Source organism: Alligator sinensis, unplaced genomic scaffold (assembly GCF_000455745.1).
Source record: "Alligator sinensis unplaced genomic scaffold, ASM45574v1 scaffold1147_1, whole genome shotgun sequence".
NCBI lineage: Eukaryota > Metazoa > Chordata > Crocodylia > Alligatoridae > Alligator > Alligator sinensis.
Genome location: NW_005842832.1, coordinates 313,138 through 320,936, shown reverse-complemented (window position 1 = coordinate 320,936; position 7,799 = coordinate 313,138). Strand labels below are relative to the sequence as shown.

The window sequence follows — 7,799 nt, the reverse complement described above, 5'->3', positions numbered from 1 at the left end:
TTTCCCTAAAACTGTACCTCATGTACAACATCCTGCTCCCTATTTCAGGAAGTTACTGATTTATAATGTACAAGTGCCCACAATGGAGTCCTTAAAAACTGATACATGTCCAAAAGGTTACAGTCATATCTAAATATCTTTCAGGTAATACAAAGGAATTTAAATAACTCCTGTAAATCAGACTTTGCCCCACTGAACTTTAGATACATTTTAGAAAGTCTTACCACTGTTGAAATCTGCACAGTTGATTTAAAGTTCCTCGTGTCAATGCACTCCTCTTAATTATATTTTGCATCCTACAGCAGTAATAAATGGTATAAATATAAATACAGAGTGAAACTTAGTCTCTGCAAGCAGGATAACTAACTGGTTAAAAATCCTGAATTTTCCTAATACCACATAATATGCCACAATCCATATCAGTAAACCTAAATATATTTAAGTGAACTATATACTAAAGACCTCCTACAGACTGGTATGGAATCATCAGTATTCTACAGTTTTAGGGTCAAGTTCAATTTCAGTTCAAGCACTTCCTCTTACAGTAATAGAAGGTGATCCAAGCCTTTCATGTTTATACCATGACAAGACTTAGCAGCCCAAGTCAAAATGGAATGATTTCTAGAATATTGCTTTTGAATACTTAATGTATCCATGAAAGCTTATGCCAGCAAGCAAACAAAAACGCCACCGTGATTGCATGAGTAAAATAAAAAATATGGTCAGCGGTCTAAATCACTAAATTGTATCTTTTCCCCCTAAATGACTGTGTGCACAATACCACAATTTAACCATTACAGTTTATGCTAAATGTTATGTTAAAGTCCTTGTAAAATTTTCTTACTGTATACTACATCATGTGTGGTGCATTCAGTGTGCTGGATATTTCCCCCAGCATCATTTCTGTTTGTTTTCTGTTGGTTTAGGCTTATACAAAGCCTGTATTACCCTTGAAACAAGCACATAAAAAACCCAGTCATATACTATAAGAAATAGCTTTCTCTGTAATGATGGTAGTGTTTTTTCAGATGCATGTACAAAACCAGAGCTCTCCAGTACCCTTTTAACCCAATTAAGTTAGCTTAACATGACTATAAAGGATTTGAGATGTAGTTAGGCATGTTAGTCACAAATTAGGCAGAAGGCAGGGTGGATTTGTACTTTATAGACAGAGTAAATCAAAGATGTATAGCATAAGCTTTCATAAGCAGAGGACTTGTAGAATCTAATGAAGAAAGCCCCTGGTTATGAAAGCTTATGCTATACATTTTGATTTAGTTAATCTATAGCCTCCTGTATATGTTACAGGTGCAAAGTAGCTATCATGCAATAAAAACTTCTAACCAGCTATAAAGTTAGACCTCGAAAATGTGTATTAACTTTATAGCTGGTTGCTATCAAGCTTTAATTTGCACATGGAGCAGGGTCTCCTTTGCAGCTGGGAGCCCCATCAGCTGCCATGATCCCCCAGGCCCACATAGGTCTCTGTTCCTGGCTTCGCCTCATAGAGCTCTGGGTCCTGGCTGTGCATGAGGCACAGCTGGGAGCAGGAGCCCTGTGACTTGCAGGATACTGGGTCCTGGCTGCACGTGGCACCCATGATTGGGAGCCCTCTCAGCAAGGAGGCGGGTCCCAGCCATGGGTGCCTGCTTCTTGCAAATGCAGAGAGAGCCCAGGATCAGGCTCCCCCTACACGGGCAATAAGATGCAATTGGCTCTGATGCATGATCCCACAATCGCCCCTCTTGTCATCCATGTGTGGCATGGCAGGAGGCGCGACTGTGTGGATCAGGCATTGAATTTAATTGTGCCTTTACTTACAAGTATAGAGGGAGGGCCTATAAGGCACAAATCCACACTACCTTCTGAAAAGTCTTTGACATATCCATTCTGCAATTCTCCTTCCACAAGGATTGCCACAAAGACAAAAGAAATTTGACACAGCTGTGTCCCCAATATGAGCTGCCTATTAATTTGCTTCAGTTTTAAATTAGTGAGTGCCATAGTAATTGCAATGATTCTATACTTTGTGATTTTTTTCTTGTGTTCAAATAAATATGTAACTTCAGTGTTTTCCTATGCATCTTGAATTATGTACTTGACAGTAGAATGTTGCATGCGACTGTGTGTGTGTGTGTGTGTGTTCATATATATACATATCTATACGTATATATTAAGAACATTATATATCATCTTAATCACAGGCAGGCAAAATATGGCCCGTGGAGGCATTTTCACCTGGCCCGCAGGGCCCACCAATGAATTGTACCTCACCCAGCCCTTCCATCCACAAGGGTGGGAACAAGGCTCCCAGGTATATACCCCCCTCCCAACACACCCTATTGTGCCTCACTCCCACCCTTGTGGGCAAAAGGGCCTGGCCGAGTCAGCATGCAGCTCCAGGCAGGGATGCTGCTGCTGCAGCCTCCGGGGGACGGGCTCAGGTTCTCTGGAATCCTGCTCGCTCCGGGCAGCAAGTAAGGAAGCAACAGTGGTGGGGTTGTGCGCAGCCTCTGCTGCCAGCTGCAGCAGCAGGCAGGGCTGCTCTGGGCACTCATGTCCAGTGCAGGCATGCAGCAGCACATGGCTGCAGCCAACACTGCACTTTTGGGTAGGAGTACAGCCTACCCGGCCCGCCTTTATTGCAGGAGCTTTGCGTGGCATGCATGTAGCTCCCAGCACTCAATGCCAATGTCATTAACGAAAATCTTATATAAAAGCAGGCTGAAAACAGTTTTTTGAGGAACTCTGCTAATAATTTCCTGCCAGCCTGATGCTTCCCCATTTAACATTATCCAGCGCCATGTTCCCAGTAGCCAGTTCTTCATCTACCTTACAAGTCTTATATTAATACCATCTCCTCCATTAATATTTTCCCATATGACCCCAAGTCAGATGCTTTACTGCAGTCCCGACAGATGAGCTCTACCATATTTCTTTTGTCAAGAAACTCAGTTATATAATCAAACAAGACAAGCAATTAATGTGGCATGATCTGCCTTTAGCAAGTCTACATTGCATTTCATTCCATTTGCATCTATGACTTTATTCTTTCCTCACATTTAAAATGGCAGGGGAAAGAAAAGTAAACTGGAGAACTACAGGCCTGTTGGTTTGATGTGTTAGAAATATTTGCTAACACACTTGCCATCTCATTGCCAGTTCTTTCAGAATTCTTGCCTGAAGATTATCCCTCTCCCACTGATTGGAGTGCTTGACCTTATTTGAGTTTAGATTTCACCTTGGCTGTGATCATTTATATTTCTCAGATTGTTATTCCCACTAGCTATCTTCCCTTTGCACCAGTAGTCAACACTAGCACCTTAATGAGAAATGAAGCAAAGTATTGCTTTAATTTTGGGGCCATACCTAAATTTTCTTTATTTTCTACTCTGTCCTCATTATATAGAGGTCCTTTTTCCTTTCCCTGTTCTCTTCTTATTTATATGGCCAAAAAAACCATGATTTTTGGCAAGTCTCACTTTATCTCTAAGATTCTTGACCTCTATGCCACAAGTTTCTGAGCTGATATCTTTTTTTCCACCCCTGGCAAGCTCTCTGTGTATTTGTAATTTCCTGTTTGAAAGTGGTTAGCCATCTGGTTAGATCCAGAGCACTTTTCAAGCAGGATCCCCTCCCCGCATTTTGGATCCAAATTCCAGTTAGTTTTAGCACCTCTGACCTCCTCCACTTTGAGACCTTGAGATCTTCAGTCCAGTTGACTTCCCTAGCTTGTTCTCTTAATTAATCACAAAGTTTGTCCTTTTGAAATAATTCCTATAACAGAAAAAAGGAAAAGATTATTTATTTTTTATAGGTCAGATGGAACCATACTAGAATATACCATGGAATCTGAATGAGTTAAAACACTTGATAACTATCCTGCTTATAAAAATCAGTATTCCTCTTCTGATGACTGATGACACAATCTAGCAAAAGAATGCAAGGTATAGCATGTCAGATGTTCAAAATGTAGTCTCTACCTGCAGTCAAGCACACATCTATTTGTATGTACAATTTTTTTATTTTTTCCAAATATAAGTTTACAATTGCATGCAAATATGCATAATTAAACATACAGGCACTCCGATTCTGTGTATAACTGCCTACTGTGCACTAGCAGTAGAACTGGGCAGTAAGTTTCCTCTCTAATATATATAGATATAGATATGTGTGCGCGTGTGTGTGTGTGTGTGTGTGTGTGTGTGTGTGTGTGTGTGTGTGTATTTAAGTTATGCCTACAGTTTTAACTTTGCAATTGACTACCAATGTATTTAAATTTCATGGGTACACTCAAGAGTTTCATATGCTAAAAAAAAATCTTAATTTCTCCTTTAAAAAAAACTATTTGGGGAAGGGAAGGAAAGAGTAAGAAAAATTAGTAGATGCCCCAGAGCACTGTGATCTTCCAAAAACACAAGATAGAATGTGATCCAAGAATGTGCTACCATCTGGGCCCTGAGAAAATGTAAGTGGGATGTAAAGGAAATTAAATATGAATGCAAATCTGGTTTTGTCCTTGTACCTTCCAAAATAGCCTTTTGTTTTCGGAAAACCAAGGTGGAACAACAGAAAGCAAATTATGTTTGTGCATAATACATTAGAAAAATTGTTCAAGCAAAAGTCATCCATATGTAAATGAGTTTTGTAATTAAGGTTCTGTTTTGCAATATGAAAACAATTTAAGTTGATAAATAGGTACCAAATCATTCTACAGTGCTTAGAAGCAAGTATTTTTAATGGAAAAATGCTAATGTGTACTGTTCGGATTTCTATGCTGCTTTACACTTCATTGTTTCTATTCCTTTTAGTTTTGTCCTGGCCTGGTCCTCTCCATTGTGGAAGACTGTGATATCAGTACGGACACATATAGCAATGGAACTGTTCCACTGTCACTGATTGGGAGTCAGTTCGCAATAGTTGTGGAATACAGTACTAGAACAGACACCAAGCTAAAAGAAGAATGTCTACATAGATATTTATATTACCCCCATAAACTTTGATTTCTAAGTTCCCATTTGAGCAGGCACTGTTAGATTGAAGTAGCATCAGGAAGCAGTGGCAAAGATAAAAATCACTACAGGAAGACACACTTTGATTATCAAGAACAAAGAAGCAAACATAAGAACATAATAAGAAAGCAGCACATCAGCATCTGAGTAAGAAAAACAAAATTCTTCTTCTTTAAGACTCAAGAAAATTGTCTCCCAAAATCAAAATGATAAATGAAGAGAAAAATACCATAAGCACAGTGAAATTTTACTGAGATTATAGTTATGTTTTAGCCTAGAGAACCAACATTAACACAGTTTTATAAGGTTGTCTCCTGCAGTCTTACTGTTCTGAGGCTCCCTCTACACGTTACATGTATTATGTAATTACCTGGTTTATTATGCAATTAATTTTGACTGGTTACACCGGAAAATTAACTATGGTACTTTCAAAAGTCAAATCAGCTATAAAGTTACTGCTAGAAAATGTGTAATAACTTTATGGCTGGAAGATCGCATCACCTGCAGTCTCCCAGATGCAGGGGTACTTGGTGTGCCCCTGGGGCTGAGAGCCCCATCAGCTGAGGGGGCTCCCAGCCACAGGAGCTTGCTTCTTGCTGGTGCAGGGGGAGCCTGCTTCAGGTTCCCCCTGTACCAGCAATAAGGTGTGATGGGCTCTGATTCATGATCTCACAATCGTGACTCCTGCCATGCACGTGTGGCATGGCAGGAGGCACGATTGTATGGATTGTACATTAGATCTCATTGTGCCTTTTCCTAAATGTATAGAGAGGTCCTGACAACTCAACCATTTCCTCTGTTGTTAAGTTACATATGTGTATCACAAGCACTACAGTGGTTCTTTGATATGTTCAAACCTATACCAGAGTACTATACTGTTTAAGGAACTGCTGTTGTTTGAAAACTAGACAAGATTCTTATGTGAATGAAGCTGGGAGAAAAAAATGGCAAAAGAGATGATAAAACAATGCTGTTATCTGTATTTTTCAAAATATAAATAAGTTAAGCAATCTTTTTAAAAACAAACACATATATAATCATTTTGTAAATTCAGTTTCTATCACCCTAAAATGTAAACACACACACACACACACACACAAGTATTCTCACTATAAATAAACTGTCACACACTTCTGTAAAATTCCATTTACGATGTTGTTTGGGAGAAACAATAACTGTATGTTCTTTACCAACAATTCTGTTATTGATTACAGGTTTCCCTCACTTTATGCGGGTTCTGTATGTGCAAATTAGCTCTAATGCATTGACCCTTTTTATACCAAAAATTTGTGATATGCAAGGTAAATTCACCCTTATGCGATTGGTGTGGTGGAAGCCTGCAGTCAGCTGCTTTGTGCTGTGCGTTGTGGGAGTGATGCGGACCAAAATATAGTCTCCTGTGTGGATCTGTGCTCTTCATTCATTGTCTGCAACGTGTTTCTGTAGTTGCCATCCCCATTATAGTAACATTCACTACCACCCTGTGCTTCTGTATACTGTCTGCTGTTGGCGGGTACCAAAATTGTCTTGTAAAAGTGGTAGAAATGGGTTTGGGGGTCAGTACAGTCGTGGTCTTGGAATGTATCCCTACTTGTTACATTGTAAAGTTGGTTCCCTTTATGCGAATTCGAGTTATACGCTGTTTTTCAGGAACACATGTACAGCATAAAGCGAGGGAAACCTGTGTAATGGATATTATGTGGATGTATTAACTAGTTGTTCATAGTAACCCATAAAGACATGGATTTCAAAATGAAAATGACCAAAATAATAGCACAGCCATAAAATAACAAACCACTTCATGGGATGTAGTTAAGGTTCTTGTAATAAAATATGTACTTCTTCCTTCTTGATGAAAATAATGTGTTGCATTAAACAATTTTTTGCAAATATAAGCAGTAGGTAAATAGATCCACAAAGCACATGTTATTGCAAAAAACAGAACCTGGTATCGTGAGTACAGCAAACTTCAGTATCTGAGGCTGTCACTCAAGTGTTTGATGCGACACTCACTAAGAACTGGCATTTTTGTTTTACTTTCCCTTTTCTCAAATTAAATTTTGAATTGTTTTAAATAATTGTTTACGATAATAAAGTTTGATTTGGTGTGATTTTTTTTCCTTTGGTTTCAGGTTTGGAACCAAAGGAAGACCTGCTGAGGACAAGGAACTAGTAAGAAAAAGCAGTTAAAGAATGAAACTTACCTCTGAAGTTTATTCTGCTCATCTCAGTAGCACTTAGTGGACAAATGCAGCTTCTAAAGTTTTAATTTCACTTGGAAATGAATAGGTCTTGATTTATCTTTGGTAAGTTGAAGTGTGATTTCAGGCTACAGTTTCCTGGAGAATTTAGGGTAAGGTGAAATACACAAGGCTGTCTGGGGAGAAGAGATAAAAATAAATTGATATGGATTGAGTAGTTGCCAAAGCTTCTAAGTTCACAATGAGAAACTGGCTACAAGAGAAGAAATTTTAACTCAGAAGATGCAATCCTCAGCGTTAAATGTAGCTGATTTGGTTGAAGGCAAAGCAGGGTGCTAAGCTAGTTTTACCCCACCTTGTCCTGGCAATCTGGGGGTAAATGGGACACCAGCACATGTTAGAGCAGCTCCAGAATTTAAAAGACACTTTAATTTGTCCTGCTTAGAATAGAACCTCTAAGGCCTGTTCTGTTGGCCTCAAATCAGTGGTGCATCTCATATCTGGCCCAACCCTACCAGTTCTGGCCCCTATCATGTCATATACCCATTCAGAACACCCTGCTCCTACTGTACTCTTTGCAACAGCC

At 39.2% G+C, this 7,799-nt stretch overlaps 1 long non-coding RNA gene across 1 annotated transcript in view; it reads right to left on the bottom strand.

Moving 5' to 3' along the window:
* LOC112547968 overlaps positions 1-7,799 on the bottom strand; it is a 30,267-nt gene that overhangs the window by 4,765 nt on the left and 17,703 nt on the right. The window contains exons 2-4 of the long non-coding RNA XR_003091758.1: positions 7,217-7,389; positions 3,683-3,777; positions 225-296 (exon numbers count right to left, since the gene is read on the bottom strand). This is a non-coding gene — a long non-coding RNA (uncharacterized LOC112547968). The remainder of the gene's footprint in view (positions 1-224; positions 297-3,682; positions 3,778-7,216; positions 7,390-7,799) is intronic.